This window comes from Nipponia nippon, unplaced genomic scaffold (assembly GCF_047370975.1).
Source record: "Nipponia nippon isolate SJK-2023a ecotype South Korea unplaced genomic scaffold, ASM4737097v1 scaffold_1, whole genome shotgun sequence".
In the NCBI taxonomy this organism is placed as follows: domain Eukaryota; kingdom Metazoa; phylum Chordata; class Aves; order Pelecaniformes; family Threskiornithidae; genus Nipponia; species Nipponia nippon.
Genome location: NW_028262290.1, coordinates 110,045,384 through 110,064,065, shown reverse-complemented (window position 1 = coordinate 110,064,065; position 18,682 = coordinate 110,045,384). Strand labels below are relative to the sequence as shown.

Here is an 18,682-nt window from a genome sequence, read left to right as displayed (position 1 = left end):
GATAGAAAGCCTCCACTGCTTTGAATAAATCAGATACTTACAAATCAGCTAAGAACTACAAGCGTCCCAGGATATCACATGAACATTTATCTTTTTTTAGATATTAATTACAGAATTTGTCTCCAGAAAGCCCCTAAAAACTGTGTTTCCCATATACAAGGCCTCTGATCCACATGGGTCTAGAGCTGCTGTTTGTAAAGGGCAACTCTATACAAGCAGCATGTCTATGGTGTTGAATGCAACTCAACAAGAGCAAGAAAACAGTCTTAGCCTGAAACCTACCCCTCGCTCACGTTTGGTCAATGGAGGTGCAATTTGACAGTGCAGCTACAGCAACTTCATGGCTGGCTGCTGCCCCTTTTGACGGATACAGCCTCTGTGTCCTACCTGTGTGCTCCCACCATCTCGTTGGCACTGGCAGTTCCCTGAACAGTTTCAACAGAGGATCAGACAGCCTTGCACTAAAGCAAGGGTAGAAACATGCCTGTCATGATAGGAAACAGGGGAAGCAAGACTGTCCCTTTTGGGAGCACCTTCTTGTTGTATCTGCTTACAAACATGCTATCAGACCAAACCCTGAGTTCCATTACAGTGCCCGAGTGCTTGGGATATATTTTGTGAAACCAATAATGTAGGATTATTTCCAACTATATTTTATGGAGATTTAAAATGGGGCTTTTAGAGCTCTACTAGAATGCAAACTGTGATTAAAAACCCCCAAGAAGTCCTACGTCCAAACCTTCAGTTCCTAAATGGTTACCAAGCTTAGCCTCTCTAGAGGTCAGCACAGTATCAGAAATAAAATAAAAAAATAAATAAATAAAATCCTTGTTTGACTGTTCTGTGTATATGGTGGACTTCACGCAGAAATGCTGGAACAACCTTATTGTTTGTAAATTTCCACAGAAAAGAAATACATAGCTTTTTTTATGTAATATGAAAAAGACTGAAGGGATGGTGTCATAATTCCCACTATATGATACTGTAGAGGAAGTGACATTTGTAAAGCATTTGTTCATAGACACAAATTAATAGTGCCCCTACTGTCCTGTTTGCCCGACTTAAGTGTCCTTTTCTGTTAAAATACTGGTGCCATTAACACGTAATCAGGACCTGTCAGGGAGTCAGATCCTGAAGCCCTTATGCCCCTTTGTTTTGTTCGCATTCAGGGATATTTCCCAATACATTTTTCAAGTTCCAAGAATTTTCTTTGAGCGTGATTGTGGCAAATTATGTAACAAATCCCCCTCTAGCCACGTTAGGAAAACATTCAGTAAAACTAGAATAGTATCCATGTTTTGGCCCAAAAAGAACAGGTCTGAGTATAGACAAGAAAGTCTTCCTGTAGAGCTGCAAGGAAAATAAAATGTTAAAAAATAAATCTAAGAGCTTAGCCAATTAAACATTTGCGTGACAAACCTGACTTCATGGGGGACTCCAGATCTCCTACCGACGTCAGGGAAGCAGGCAAAGCTGCTAGGCTGGGACCCTCCAGAAGCCAACGCTGTGCGCAATTTTTGTTACAGCATTCATTCGTTCTACAAATTTGTTGAAAGTGTCTGGTGTTTTACATTCCCCTTCTGAGGAAGGTACTTCTGAGGAAGGAAAAAAGGAAAAAAGGGATTCATAATTTTCCAGCACAGACAGGATTCACAGGACTTAAAGCATGTTAAGTAATTGATGCTGTCCAAAAAATGGTAGAAGTCAGGGAAATACACAAACTACACTCTGCCTCTGAGTGCAAGCTACAGCTAGCTACGGTACTTAGTTCCTACTCAAGGGGTTGCTAACAAATCATAACGCACGTAGCCAGGACTGCCAAGTTTTAACCTAAGTGTCAGGGCTCAGCCATGACACATTGACTCATCGTGGTACCTGAAGTATCATCCTTATAAACAGCTTTAGACTGTCTTTTATGTACATGCGACCAAGTGTAACCGAGTGTCAGTAGAGCAAATGCAAACAGCACGGTCTTCCATTAAAGCAATCACATAGCCAGGCACAAAATCCAGGACTCTGAGACCTCATGCGAATCTGAGCATCCCTGGGGAATTTGGGTTTGATAAGAAATACATATAAATATTATAATCTGTGACAGATATAATCTTGCTCCAATATTTTCCACTTTATTTAAAAGAAAAGCTACGTATTTTGTTCAGCCCCACAGTCTGGAAGTTACAAAGATAAAAGGACCTCTCAGCATGAGCAAACTGCAAAACGTATTTGAAAATAAATTCGTAATGACAATTGGCATTAAAGAATTTATTTTCAAATACATTTCGCAGCCCGTTCCTGCTGAGGGGTGCTTTTATCTTTTGAACTGGATGCTGCTAGGCTGAGCAGAGATGAAGAGTTTCCTCTTAACTCTTTCAGCACCGCACAAACAGCAGAACCCATCAGGATTTTCTTATAAAGTACTTATACCTGCGTTAGACAAACCTTGCATTACAGGGGCTCAGTTTCTAGTCCCAAGAAAAGAAGCAGATAACCACAGCTCTCCTAGCTGATCATCTGACACCTACTTTTAAGTCAAAGAATAGTTCTTCCTTAATATAGTCCCTTAATGCTTTTTCTCAACAGAAATCCCGATTGCTGTGCTAACAGTGCCTGTCTGCTTAGCCACAAATCACAACAGCTTTACCTACTGAGTAGCAAGCACCCTGCGTAGGGCCAGAACGTCCCGTCTCCCCGGTGGGAGTCAGCATCTTGCGTTACAAAGAGCTCCGTTGTTGACAAGGAAAAGGCAAGCTCTGCCTCCATTTCTGGCATCCCTTCTGCCTTGCGTGCCTTCATCCTCAATGCAACTCAGCTGCTGCTAAGGTCACAAGATAAACCCAGGTCACTGCTGAACAGTGTAGTCCATCCTCCACACCTCTGCCTTCCTACAGTCATTACTATCCTTTGCCTTTGGGCATTCGCACAGTTGCGCAATGAGGCAGGACGGGAAACAAGTCAAGCAGAAACCAACCTTTTCTCCTTCGAGTCCTTTTTCAGCCAGATAGTGCCCTGGCTTGTCTGACCGCATAGCCAGACAAATGTCAGAGGCAAAAGTTGGAGGGTGGGAACAAGAAGTCAGGCTTAGGGATATGCTGGAGAGCTATTCGCAGCATTGTGAATTTATGTTGGAGTTAAAAAGTAATTGCATGACCACAGACTAAAACACAGGTGTAACAGAAGCTTCAATATCAAATTTTAAGAGCCTAAAGAAACTTGGGATGTGGAGGAATATACATTACCTAGGAGTATTAACCACCTAGAAGTTGTGCTGCGGTGCAAAGCTGCCCATTATTTCCATTCTTGGTCTCGTACTGTTAAATAGGGAAACTGGATGTAACCGAACAACGGAGAACAAAAAGGGCCTAGAGAGAGAGACAGACCCTTCTCAGTGTCACTGGGGTTTAGATCAAGCTGTAAAATGTAATCCTGCCTCTGTGAAAACTCCATTTCTCTTCCTCTGTGGGCAGAATGAGGAGAAAGGGAAATCATCTGAAGCCAGGACTTAAGTAGTAAAAATCACAAGAGGAAGAAATTCTGAAATATTCATTTTTGCCCAGCTTGCTCTGTCTCAGGGAGGGTGCCAGTGGGGGAGAAGTCAGAAGAGGTATTTTGGATCACTGCATCCAGCCCCCAGTTATCCCCATCAGACCACAATCCCTTTCATCCACCTCTCGTGTCCCATCTCATTCTTTTGATTCACTACTCCCCTCTGAAGGTTCTTGCAAAATTGTCCTCCTTTTACCTTTTCCAGTCTAAATGTATGTAAAGCTTTTTGTCCCTGTGCCAACACCTAAAACAGCTCTTCTTCAACTGCAGCATTTACCTGACATGTTGATGACTGGCAAAACAGGTCACCTCCTGCCCTGTATTTGTTAGGCTGAACAAGCCAACCTCTCCTTGCTCCTTCTCACAAGACAGACTCTTCAGCCCCATGATTTACCAGGACAGTCAGGAACTGAGGGAGCTGGCCTGGGGAGGCTGTAAGTCAGCAGCGGGTTGTCCGAGTGCTTCGGCAGCAAGGTTTTTCCAGGGAGCCAACGGGGTGCAGGCTGGCAGGAAACCACGCGGGCTGCCCAGCCTCTCTCCCTGGTTGCTGTCAAACGTTTTGGCACAGTAACACAGCGACATTGAATGTTTCAGTGCTGGCAAATTAATATTTTCCAGCGGGAAAGTATTGCACCCAAAAAACTCAACTGGCTCCACAAAAATTCAGAAACGTCTTAATCCCAAAGTGAAGTCAGATAAGAGTGAGTGAAATTTATAAGCTCTATAACCCACCTCACTACTGATGGTAGGCAAATAGTACCAGAAGCATTTAAAGAATCAAGACTGACACAACGACATTTAAGGCACACACAACCAACAGCAATCCCATTGAAAACCTTATGACTATCCAGACCAAAGCCAGAGTGACACAGATGGATCTCAACACTGTACAGAACCTATTATTGCCTTAGTAAGGCCTTTTTGGTAAACATCCCAAAAGAGATAACCTGACTTCTTTACTGAAACATCCCTCCTCTCCCCAGATAAAAAAGTCTTTCTTAAAATATAGTACAAATCAGGGCAGTGATTTGAAGATGGATGACCTGCATCTTACAAGAACACCCTGATGAGAAGGTCTCTCACTCCCGTGCTAATAGTGGCAAAAGTTTAAAGTAACCCTATTCTTCCGACGGGCTCACTATGGATTAACAAGTTTTCACAAAACACATGTTGAACATGTGCAAGCTATCCCTTTGACTGGTTAAACATCCTTCATACCCATCCAGTCCTGCATTCAGAAAGATAAACAGCACATACCATAACTGCAAACTGAGCAGGATCCATGGATATCCAAGCCCACATCTAAGAGAATAATCAAGATGCTAAAGAAAGCTCTTGCTTGATCCAACAGCTGCTGTGCTCAAGGGCTGTCGATATGGAAAACTTATCAAGAGTGATACCAATGATGAAGTTACAAAGTTGGAACAAAGGCACATACCAAAAAGGTATTCATAGAGAACCAAAATCCTGGATGAACCCAATTTACCAGTGTGATATTTACTTCAAGAGGAGCATTCTAAAAGGGGAGGAAGATGACTTCTTTGCTCACATAAGATTAAAAAAGGCAGAAAATACGAGCTCTGGCACTCCTCACAGCTGCTCTTACTGAAGTTGATAACACTGCTTCCACTAGCATTAGTAATACTGATTCCTAAAAGAGGGAAAACAATTCATAATAGAGCACGTTTCCCTGGTACAAGAAAGATCCTCCTGTACATGAAATCTATGACTTTATTATGCTACTCACAAACCATTTTTAAAGCATACAGTGTATTTCTGACCAACATTTATCTTTGTTCCTCTCACGAGCAGAAGTGATATTCTTGCAGGTAATGTTGCCGTGCTGTATTAATACTGCCAGCACTTGGTGTGTCATACAAAAGCTTAAAATGATTGAGAACACTACAGAAATTTGAAACATTTTGAAAAAGTGACAGAACAAAATAATAAAATCATTTTGCATTGCATCTTCCACATTTGACTGAGATGTATTCTCCATGGCTCCTGCAGAAGAGTTGAGGTGCCTCTGCTAAGCTCTCTCCCATCTTCTCAGAACCGGCTGGAATTAGGATACTACAGTGAACACCCTTTGCAGAGCAGGCAAGCTCTGGTATCTGTGCCGCTACGGCACTTGTTTTTCCATAGATCCTTCCCCACACAAAGCACTCCATTTCAGAAAAGCTCCCAAAGGCAGTGGGAAGCCATGACATGGGGTCAACTATGCTGTTTGGTAAGCCAGAGATCTCAACGGTTGAGTAGGGACACGTTATCTCCGAGTAAGCATTTTTGCCCTCTGGCAGAAAGTTGAGAGCCTGAGGGTTTACAGATAAGAAAATACTTCTATCCACTCCATCCTGGCAAAGTTCAGGTGAGCTCCTTCCGTCCTGACCTCTTTCAGATGACTCTCCGTGGAAGGGAGACTAAAGCAGTCTTTTGAAACAGTGACAAACATGCATTTAGAAAACAGTGACAGGAGAAACAGACACAGAAAGAAAAGGCAGAAAGGACATGATGCTGTTGGGACATGAAAGACATGGAGCAAGAATACAAAGTAGAGCATGGAAAATATCATGTTGATAAAAGCAGGAAAAATATCCAAGCCTGCATCTCCTACTAAACACACTACGAAATCGATGCATCAGCTAATCCCATTTGTCTGTCTTTTCCCAGCAGGATACCACTGCAAACTGCACATCTGCTTTGCTGGCTCTTACTTTCCTGCCTGTTCTCCAGTGCCAGTCCCTGGCACTGTCGGTAGCGTGGACAAGGCTGGGGTGGCATGGGAGTTTCCACTAAAACAATAAGGCTTAGGGGGAAGCCCTGAGTGCACTTCTGAGCTGTAACCCTGCAATCCACAGCTCTATCTGGTGCTGCCGAGACCACTAGTGCCAGAAACTCCCCAGGGGCTCTTCTGAGACAGTATTACTGTGTCTGGCCTAAAACCACCACCATCAGCTCCCTTTGGACTAATTACTGCCAATTTGTCCTTACACAGACAAAGAAAAGAGTAACTACAACCCACCATTTCAATTTATGTCTTTCCAGTGAGCTATGGAGCAACCAAATGAGATCAGTTGAGGTGACCAAGCAGCTCACTGCCACTAACATGACTCTCTTCTCAGCCATGTGCTGAGACGGGAGAGGGAATCAAGACTGTCTTTTTGGGTGGCATCTCTGTTTTGTTAATTAAGCTGGTTGAATGATCTTTTATTATTTTACCCAGGTTCAATCCATGGAAGTTGCAACCCAATACATTTTAAATTGTATCAAATTACACCTCTCAAAATTAAACAGGAGCTTCCGTAAAGGCTTTTCTATCAGTTCAGATGTAAGAATTCAAATTTACATAGCCAAAATTAGAGTACTCCCTAATAAAGGGCAGGAAAAGTAAAGAATCACGTGCTCGGTCTTTTACTTTACTTCACTCCTTCAGTTGGTACAATTAACAGGAAGTCAAAGTGAAGTGCTTAAGCAATATGGAAACTTTCTACAGAGGAATCAAGAGCTACACAGCTTCATACTGCTTCCAGCTTACCATGTTCTTATAAACTGAAAGACTGAGCAGAAAAGGCAAGGTATAAACCATCTTCTCTGTCCTTACAGCTTTAGAGGAGCTGCCTCGTATTTATCTACAGTCTATCTACCTTATTTTCATTACATTCATCTAATAACATTACATTAGGTTACATTACCTAATGACTAGGTGTTACAGTACCCAGTTGTTAAATAGATAGCACACAATTCTCTTTGGAAGTTGCATGAACCACTCCTAGGAGATGACCATTTAAGAAAAACAGAATCAGATCATTTTCTTCTACACATTGAAGTGACTTAAAGCTGCCTTACTTGAGCAGTTGGATATTCTCCTTACAGTGGACCTTCTAGGTTGATTTAGCCAGTCAAACATCAAAGCCAGCTCTGAAATGTCTTTAGAAATGAAGACACATAAAACCGGTGACTTCTGACAGCTTTTCTGCAAAGATCAACTCTCCACCTTGCTATTGGCCATGCATCATGGGTTAATTTCTCAACCATTTCATTCATTTTTCCATCATTAGCTCATGGAAATCACTGTCATCAGATTTTAATAAGGCCAAAAATGTAACAGGATTCCAAAAGCACTAGTTATTGGAGAGAATGAGACAACCGAAATAATACCTACAACGATCCAAAACAAACATGGGATTTGGACCTTCCCAAACACCTCACTAATGACAGCTAGAAAGAAGGGCTCTCTGTGGGCAAATTGTCCAATACCAGCTTACTACATGGCTTCTTTACCCTCCCTGTGATAAAAGTGGACCTCAACTTTGCGCAGGGCTCAAGTGAGGACAGCAGGACCTGTTTCAACTTTACCATTCCTGAGTTATTCTACATTGAACTGTAGACATGGCCTACAAAGAACACACACCCAAAACACCAATTCCTTCTGACCTACCACAGGTATCTTAACTTTCCAGAACATCTTTTTCTCTCTCATGACCTCCTTCACCTCCTCTTCATGGTTCCCCCCACTCTCCATCTCTAGAAAAATTAAGATAATTACTTTATTTTGAGACATCCCTGAGAGGCAGCAGGTTATCGTTCATTCAGTCTTGTAGTCTTGTTTGTGCCTCGGTATCCCCAGCTGTGAAGTGATAAAAATTTATTCACCTTTATAAATTACAACGGACTTCTGGGGAAAAAAAGTGGCTGAGTCCCAAGCAGTGCTGAAAGTCTGGCCTGAATCACAAAACATTATTCCAAACAGTTATAGTTAGAGCTTCTGATATGTAACTCAGCCTATCCTTATCTATACGCAAAAGATCCTGACTTTATATTTTTTTCCCAGATTCTCCAGAAAAGGCCAAGATTCGCCTTATTGACAAAACAACAACAAAAAAAAAAAAACCAAAAAATAGCTCCATGAAGCTTGCTGGAACATTAAGCACTAAGTACAGTGCACCAAACTCCTCTTCTTCCTGGGGAACCTGACTGTGAAGAAACAGAATCTTTGACTTTCCTTTTCTCCCAACCTAGTCTCCATGAAAAAGAAGAAAACTCTTTGCAAAATACAAATAAAGTACCTGAAGGGACACTAGCAGAGATCCTTTTCCGTAAACACAAATAGTTATATCTGACACAAGATGCCCTAGGGCACTTACAACCCTCAGCTCACAAGAAAAGAATGAAATAGTCTTGGCGCCCTTCACCTTTCCAGAAAATCTGGTCCTTGCTGTTAACAAAAAAATAGCTTGTTTTTAAAACAGTAGTTTCTGTCTCATGTTGTGCAATCTAATCTCACAGGTCTTTACCACTGAGTCTACTTCTGTAAATTAAACAATTTCCCAAATGACATCCTTTGGTAAGATCACAAAACTAAAAATTATTCTGCCTAAAAAGTATTCTGCAACACTTAAAAAAACCCCCACATTATTAGTATTAGAATTTGCTTATTGTTCAAATAGCAATGAAAACAACCAGCTACATCTGGTTTTAAGTGTGCTGCAGCTGTTTCAGACACCCAAATTAGGACCAACATCTTTCCCTCCTACACTAGTCCAACAAAGGATACTAGTCAGTATGTTTAACATAACCCAGCCCAACCAAGGATCCACCTAACCTAGTGCCCAGTTTGCAAAGGTGGCCATAAGCTGATGCCCAGAGAAAAGTAAGAATTTAGAAGCAGCCTGTATATTATATGCACATAAACACATGTAATATGCCAGCCTCCAACTAACACTCTCTCACTTTCCAGCTATTTATGAAGGGTATCAAAAGCTGGGCTTGACAGCGGTACCCAATGGGAGGGCGAGACACAACAGGCAGAAGTTGAAACAAAAGAAGTTCAGACTGAATATAAGGAAACACTTTTTCACCATGAGGACTATCAAGCACTGGAGCAGGTTGCCCAGAAAGGTTGTGCAGGCTCTGTCCTTGGAGGCTTTCAAAACCAGACTAAATAAAGCTCTGAGTAAACTGGTATGAGCTAGGTGACCCTGCTGTCAGCAGGGTATTGGACTAGAGACCTCCTGAGATCCCTTCCGAGCTGAATTACCCTATGATCCTATTTTTCATCTGAGGATCTCTTGGGCTGGTGTTGTTTCCTTGTATCTAGTTACCCTCAGTTTTACTTTTATATGCAGTCTTCTCTTGAGCCTGTGTAAACTTCTGACAACTAGTTCCTCCACCACCTGACAAACAACGTCCCTTGCTTTGATCCTGGCTCCATTGAGCTTCATTTCATGGCCCCAGCTCACTTTCAGGTGAAAGAAATACAACAAACATCAGCTGGGGAAGGAGAGAAATATATTTAAAAGAATTATTTTAGTATCATTTATTCACAATATTCTTAGTACGTGAAAACCCTTTTAATAAATACCCTGCACTACATTTCCCAATTTGGAGGTGAGGGGGAAGGGAGGCTACATATCACAACTTGCTTCAGTGACCATTACTTGCTGTCAAAACCTCTTAGCACTGTGCCTCCCTGCACAGCACACCTTTGGAATACCTGTATCTTTGGAATGAATGCAAAATGAGTTTTCACCTCCAGCCATTGACAGGCACAGAAGTGTAAGAAGGAAGAATTGCTTGTCTCACACCTACCGGAGCTCCAGGTGTCAGTCTCAGTCTCAACCAAGGCACCTGAACCGAACGGGTACAGAGAATGAGTAAAGTTGTCCCTCCACAGCGATGGTATAAGACAGTATCATCACAACCTATGCTGCTCCACAGATTAGCAAACAGTTTCAGTCATTGTCAGGTTTCTATTGGGTATCCTTCAAAACGTGATTTCAGTTAAGGCAGAGTTCACTTTTATTCTCCTGACTAAAGATGCTCTGTGGATACTTGCACAGCTTTCCATCCTCCGCACACGAGTGAGCCGAACATAGTGTATGAAGTTTGTACAAATGTGCCTGGTATGCTGTAACCTTCTGCATCTTAGCAGCGAGACCAAACATCTTCCACCACCCCACAGAGGAAGGTGGTGATTCATCTCCACAGTATTAAAGTCCTATTTGCTTCTCCCTAGGAGTCCCATATCAATACATAATCTGGACAATTGAGACTCAAGAGACCACAAGGCTAAGAAGAACCACTGGATAATCATACCTAAGGTTTTTTTTAATCCATCAGGTTTTTAAATACCACTCAGTTCCCTCACAGTAAGTCCAGTGATTAGGACCTAAATCATTAATTTTGTTTTGGCATCAAGCCACAGTTTCTGGTTATGCCTCTGACCATGCCATTAATGACTGCTTTAGGACCTAGCACTTTTTTTTCCCCTATGAAACTACAAACCGTAAGTCACTCCTGTATCTTTCTTTTTAATGAAATAAACAGATTGGGCACCTGAAAGGATTTCTCCCTTCATAGGGAGGGATTTTTTTCCAGCAATAAACATTTATGGTTCATTTCTTTACTGTCTCTAACTTGGTTATATTCTATAATGGATGTTAATATTTAGACTGAGGGCCACGTTCTAGAATTTGGGGAAGGAAACAGTTGGAGAAGGACTGTTTTCCAGGATGCAGCCTCCATTGCTTAAGTATGGCTTTTATTCCTTTATCCTGTACACGTAACTTGCCTTATTGGCTGAGGCCTATTGAAAAAAATGTAGCTAAATGCAATAAACCTGTAACACACCTCTGTCCTCACCATTATTTATTCTTCAGGAATCTCATCTCATTTGTTGATTCTTTCAGCAATGTTAACTGGATTTACTTTCAGATCACTGAAGATGTTGAATAGTGACAGGCTCTGTACTAATTTAAAAAAAATAATAAAAAATATATAAAAAAAAAAAACAAATCCCAAACAGTAAGAAGAACTCCCACTGAAAATTTATCCCTTGATTACTACTTTTTGAGATTTCTCCTTAACAACTCTTAACAATATGACTGGCAGCAGTGAAAAAACAGTGAATCTAACTTTGTCTCCAGACAAACAACTAACTTGCAACCCTGCCTTAAAATGCTTAAATTCACTGCTTCCAATTTGTTAGAAGCTGTAACAATTAAACAAGCAGGAGAGATCTGGGAAGAGCAAGATGGGCAACACTGCTCAGTGAGCCTCATGAGAAGGGAAGATAAATGGAATCACAGGATCATAGAGTCATTAAATACTTCAGAAACAAATTTGAGACCCACTGAGGGAGTAACACGACAATTCCTGTTTCCTTGCACAGTAACAACTCAGTAGGAGTAACAGAATCTGCGACATATTTGTTTGGTCTTCCTTCACAAATAGCAGGTCCACCACCTCATGAAAACAACTGTGTGTTAGAAAAACATTTTCAAGAATGAAAAACAAGAGTTCTTAGTCTATACTGAGGAATCTTGCTCATCGCAGATAGTTATCTGCAGATTTCTGACCTGTGCATCATGCTGTTACCTCCTATAGGTGAGTCGGCAACAAATTCTTCCATTCACATTTGAAAAAAAGATGTTACACATCAGCCTTCAATTGAAACTAGTAACACAGGAGAAATCTACTGCAGCAGCCATCTATCTGTAGGTGTTCATGGGCATCAGCTTTTCTTTTACACTTCGAGAAAAAAATAAAATCCTTCTGTTGCACCATAAAAAGCTTCATTAGAAGAATAATGCCTCAGGCAAACCCTAGAGGTAGAAGCAACTTGAAAGAAACACTGTGCTGAAAAAACTAAGTTAATGCAATATTAAACAAGTGAAATCAGGGAAATGGGGGAGGAAAAGAAAATGTTAGAGAGCCAGATTCTGAATTTCTTTACATTGACTTGACATTAACTTAATTCTGCTAATTACTGCAGAATTCCTAGTTACAGCAATTACACCACTCACTCATATGAATGTAATATACAGAACCAGGCCCACGGTTCTCTGTCTGCACCACAGAACACTGAACAGACAGACCTGAGGTCCACTGCTCCCCCAGCAGACCCCAAAACATAGCTAACCTAGTTACATTTGCCACAACCTCCGAGTGTCTTGCCATGACCCGCTTCCTTGATTAGTGGTGAGTGGTGATGGAGAAGAACATGCAGAGCTGCATCCAGGCAACCAGAGCATCTTTTCTGCATCAGAAATGGCCCTTGGAACAACGATTGTGCTTTGCTGATTAAACCACGCAAAGGACCTGGCTCCTCTCTGGAGATTGGTCTGGTTCTGTCCAAACCTTTCAAATGCATCACTCTGGGGCTGAGATACCGCCTCAGATACCACAGGCTAGATACACACACGCACAAACACACAAGTTTTCAACACTGAAAAAGGAAGGCTTCCCAATGAAATGCTCATCCAACCTTGACCAAAACATCACAGTTCTTTCACACTGGTATTATTTCCTTACAACACAGAAGCCAGCTGCACATTTTTTAGTCACACCTCACCTTTGACCTGTTACCATGAGGCACATTCAATTTGTCAAGTGTCATACCAAAGGATTTTTTAAGATCCTCATTCAAAACCAACAGGATCAATTGCCTTGAGAAACCAGCATTGCCAGAGGCACGCAGTGACACCACTATCGGTGCTACTGCAGTCTGGGGCCACCACTGCCCCTCCTCTCTGCCCCCAATGTCCTTTACTGCTTGTGGTAAAGGTTATCTCACCGTGCAGCAAGGGGCAGGAACTGACTGCTTACAGTCCCCCACAGGTCCTAAATTAATTTTGAGAATGTAATTTGGATGTTGTTTTTGCAACCTGTTATTTTCAGGAAGATGCCAAAGCACGCAGAGGTATGAGCTTGCCTTTAAATACCCAGGGCTTTCTGTCTGCTACATACTTCAAATTTCGCTCCAAACGCTTGTGCTTAGCGTGCCATTTAGTTAACCATGCTGAAAAAGATGACAATCCTTTCAGCACTGCTGGCTCTGATTCTGGTCGATCTGCTAAAGGCACAAGGTGAGTCAAAAACATATTGGCAAATCAATCTTTGTGAATAAGATTCACATTCCAGAGTGTACTTATTCCCAGATTTCTTTTTTTTTTTCCCCTCCTCAAACTCCTACTTGGGCTCTCTGGTCCATAAAAGCAACTATGTACGCGTCTAGATACCCCTAGAAGTAACTTGGCGTTTCAAACCATCCTCCTAATCCATGTAAATTCCTTTCATTTTATTTGTAGGTACCCCTGTTACCCCTGTGCTTGAGGCAACGAGCGTGGCGCAAAGCAGAGATCCCAGCCTGCAACCCAGCACAGAGTTCCCCCTGGACTACAGCAGAGACCCATACAAGGAGGAAGGCATGGAGCAAACTGGGAACACTGGAGTGCTTCTTGGCGAACAGGCCACTTGGGAGCTGAGCGGAGAGCCAAGTACTGAATCTACCCCTAAGACGAGCGCAGAGCCAAGCAAAGAACCAACCCAGGAGTCAACCACTGAAATATCTGGTAAGACCCATTTTGTCTTTGATTGTTCATGTTATTATTATCTCAATTTCGTTACTCCAGTGCTCCTACCTTTCCTGCAGTAATGGGGCAAGATGTAAAAAATACCCTGCCAGAAATAGACTGCAAGGAAAAGCAGTATCTGGCATGCCAGAGATCTAGCCCTGCTCCTCTCCTCCTTCCAAAAACATAAATAAATTGCTAGGAATGGAAAGGAAGGTGAGAATCCTTAAGATAAATTGTGTTATTATGGATGAGTGCATTTTACAGCTGCATATGAAGCAAGGAGGTTGTACCTCCCCTCTCCGTGAAAGAGGTTTCTCTTGTGGATTTAGTTAATGATGCCTTATAACACGCATTCTTAATGTGGAAAAACAAACAACCAAAACCAGATTTATATGGTGGAGTTTCATTGTTATGAAGGCCTGTGGTCTGCCTGAGTGACATTTCACTCTGGTGAACCTCACCTGCATAAAGATGGGCCAAATTATCCCCTACAGAAGAAAAACCTGAAGAGGAGTAAGAAATGCAGTGACTGCAAACCAGCAGAGGGTCTGTCATGTCATCCATCCCTATGGAGCAGTCACCTGCTGATACACACCTGATATCACACACCAGGCTGGGTGATACAACATCACCCAAAGATCTCCTCTTGAACAGTGCTACATTTGAAGGCTCTACCCTTTGTCCCTTAGAGCTATCAGCAGCTTCGTCAGAGCTCACAGCAGGGCACAGAACATGGCAGGGAATACACCAAAGAATTACTTTTCCCCCATCCTCACCAATTCCTGCCATGCTTCTAGTCTGGCTAGCAAGACAATCTGACACCGACTTAACCTTCCATATTCCTTTACTCTTGTTCACATCAGCTGCCTTATCTTTTGAGAGTGTTTTACCTTGAAAACATTTCCTTTAAAATGTTTTTGCTTTGTCTCTCCCACTTACTTCAATGGCATTTAGGACCATGTCTGCGCTAGGAAAACTGGAAATTACAATATCATGTCCAGTGTGGTTTCAGAAAATAGAGCAACCCCTGAAATGAGTCAGCACTACCACCACCACCAAAACAAGAAAGCACTACGCTAGAGTTTCCTGAGCTCACTGTAAACTATCACCTTCACCACCGTTAGCACCAGAGCAGGGTTGAGACCTCAAATGCTTCAGTAAATGCATGTAATGAACCTCAGCAAAAAAAAAAACAAAACACTATCAAGCACTCATGCTACTCACTCCTCCAGCCCCTGGATTTTGTACCTAACTGCAGTGTAAGATTCTGTGCCCTGTATCTCCCTGTTTCTCATTACCACAGTGAGCTGCTTTATCATACACGCACCCTCATTAATGAATAAAGGGACACAGCTTCATTATGAGATGATGCTAATTCTTTTGGGTTTCTTTTGTTTGTTTTAAATTGTTTTTCTTGTTTGGGGTTTGATTTTTTTTTGTGTTTTTTTTTTTTTTTTAAAGAGATGAATGTCTTATGTAATACATTATAAGTGAGGATCTTTTAAACGGACAGAAGGATCTTCTGACCAATGAAAGCTTGAGGAGGTTGGGTTTTTTTTTGTTTGCTTGTTCTTTACAATAGTTTATGTAGGAACAATCTTAATTTCCATGGTCTTCATAGGAAACAATTTGCAAAGCCCCAAAGTTGCAATTCCAAGCAGTGCTGTCACTCAGTGTAGTAGTTTTACATTCACTCTCTTTGTTTTTACTCTAGAATAAACTGCATCATTAAATCTTGATGGAAAGGCAACAGCCACACGTACCTACAGAGTTGATTTCACTACAAAAGAACACAGACGCGGTGCCGGCAGCAAGCTGGACGGGAGAGCAGTTCCTAAAACTACAGCTTGCAGGAGAACTGTAACCATAGCCTTCAGTTCAAGAACCCATCTAATTCTTGCTCACTTTACCAGGTTAATTAGATAAAAGGTGACCTGCGCTGTTTTGCTTGCATAATAACCTGAAATAAAGAATGTCATTGCAACTACATGCTTTGTCATTATTGTAAAGCTGTTCCCTGCTCCACTTTAACAAAAAAGATTTTAGGGTATTTTTCTCTAGGTCTGCTCTCAAACTTATTTCAAACAAGTGATGCTTGTGTTTTCTTATTTTGTTACTGCTGTGACCAAGCCTACATTCACGTTTCAGGAACGGAGGAACAGGGTTGTGAAAGTATTTTCAGCCAGGCTCCAGAAGACTTCAGCAGACTGCTTTAAGTCTGCTGAAGGCATCATCAAAGGAGGTGGAGAGTCTGAAACAGCCATTAACCTACCAAAGAATAACACTTTTACACAGCTGTGGCTGCAACATGCGGAACTACCTCTGAGTGTTTTCATGGCTTCCAGGTACAATGACAAACAAGTCATTTATCTGCAAATTTTATCAGCCAGAACAGTAAGTAAAGAACATACACAGCTGTGTCCAAAAATGTTTGCTTTTGACAAAACTGTAGAAGACAAATTAGAAAGATGAATGTATTAACAACTTAACTTACCTATCTACTTCTCATATAATATCCAAGTGCTTTCTACTGCCTGGCATCAATCGCAGCATTCCTTGCTTGGTATTCTTACTGTTGGAGCAAAGAGAGCAGGCCGAGTGCCATCTCCTTGCAGACTATAAAACCATACAGAGATAATGCAAAATAAATTCAAAAGTGCCAGAAGAACAAGGTTCTCCAAAACAGTTTAGGAATCCATCTTTGCCAAGGAACTTAATGCTGAAAATTTTAATGAAAAAAAATAACCAAACAAAATCCATTGCAGCACGTGAGATGTCTCTGTATCCTCAAGTACCTGGTGTAGTGTAGACAAAGCAGCTGTGTGATATTGGAAGAAAAGATAGGCAGTCTTGGATTTCCCTTTTTTCCAACTTAATTTCAAACATAATTTGGTATCTTCTAATTACTCATTTGTAAAGTCATAAATAAGGGAAGTCCAACATCTAATCCCCCATTTGTAAAATTAAGTAGAAGCCAGCTAAACGCACTAAACCAGAACACTGGTTTACATATGTAGATCACCAGTATCTTGGAAGGCAATACAAAAGCCACCAAATATTACAACCAAAACACGTTTTGGTTCCAAGCCAGCATTCAGTTTCAGGTTTCATCTTATAAAGCAATTCTTAGTCTCCCAGCATTGCTCTTCTATTTGACCAATAAGCCAGAAAACCACTGAAGGTAAAAACAGCTTTAAAAAAAAAACAAAAACGAAACAAAAAACAGAACACCCACATTCTGTGCTTTTTATTGCACCATGCAACAGGGAGACACAAAATAACAATTAAAAAAAAAAAACCTCAAGTCGCACAGTGGTATGCAGATAATTTCTAGAGTTTTGTATTCCTAAAATATTGCTCATATGATTGGTAGAAATTGGTAAGAGAAAGAAAATGGATTCAGTAACAAATAACGTGTTGGGCAAAAATGACTGGTAATGAAGAAAATCACCACACGATGGCTCCAGATACGGAGGCTTTTAAACAGAGTTGCATTAAATGTTCATACAAAACTATCACTACAAAACAAGTCAGCTAGCTCTGCAGCAGCAGGAGTGAAGAAATACAGCAAACAGCTCACCCACTTCTGATCTAGGCAATACAGAGGTTACTTGAGAATTTTCACTACTTTCTCTGGGTCACCTACCATGCAAGAATGCAGGTCACTGCCCTCTCATCTGTGGTTTGGAGAAACCTCTTTAGGGGGTGCCCAAGAGGATATTCAGGAGTACTGAATGAGATACAGCAAGGAAAATGATGGAAACCCACTTCTTAGAGTCACAGCAAGAAGTGGAAGGAAGCAGCTCCCTCATTCAAAACCCTCATCAGGGTAGAAAGGCTGCAAGCAAATTAAAAGCAACTTAAATACAAAGGATTAGTTCTTAAAAGGCCATAATGAATTACCATGCGTAACTGCACTGTTACTATGCACTTAGCTTTAAGTATATCCTGTAAGATTGTAAAACAGATTAATCTGAGATAAATAGTAAGCTGCCTGTTGGGACCTCAGCTTTTAAAGCTCTGAGTTGCAAACGAAAAGACATCCTCTCTCCCAGGTTGTTTGTTCATAAGCTATTCACTAGGAGGTTTCTCGTACCTTCTTTCAGGACTTCTGATACCAAACAGAAACACAGTTTTGCGACACGCAGTTCGTTCTTATTCTTCACAGACTGCCTCTCCCACCTCCATGCCCACACCTACTGCAGAGGAAAGAATCACACAGGTGCCCAGAGTAAGAGCTCTCGTGGCAGAAATGAAAAGCACCTCCTGTGGTTGTGCTCTGGTAAATCCATCATAGCATGATAAAGCACTATCTCCCTAAGCTCCTGTATGATGAAGCTTGCGCTGTTAACTACGAAGGCAGACTTGCATGTCTGCAGCACAGCCAACATATTATTTATATCGTTTCGTTGCATTGGTTCGCCTTTCCCTTCAGAAGAACTTTCTGGAAAATTAATGGGTACAGTGGGGGATGTATCCTGCCATGAGGTTTTGTTACACAGCATTAGACTGTAGGAAAACGAGCTAGATGTTTAGTTAGAACAACTCACCAAGGGAGACCTGTGAAACTGGCAGGTAGAAGACTGGATGCTGAAGCAGCAAAAAAACCCAAATCCAGTTCCACCCATCTTAACTAAACCCCATGAACTGCCTCAGTGACCCACAGAAACGAGAGGCAGGTGAAAAGCAGACCGCTCTCTGCATTGTTAGAAGTTACAGGTAAAGATATGCAGCACGTGGATACTGGTGAACAACTCCTAACAGGTTACTCTACAGGCATAGCA

General features: G+C 41.6%; 1 long non-coding RNA gene across 1 annotated transcript in view; it reads right to left on the bottom strand.

Annotated features, from left to right (window-relative positions):
• LOC148057551 (uncharacterized) overlaps positions 1–18,682 on the bottom strand; it is a 39,058-nt gene that overhangs the window by 17,223 nt on the left and 3,153 nt on the right. Inside the window, exon 2 of the long non-coding RNA XR_015706701.1 lies at positions 1,420–1,595. This is a non-coding gene — a long non-coding RNA (uncharacterized LOC148057551). The remainder of the gene's footprint in view (positions 1–1,419; positions 1,596–18,682) is intronic.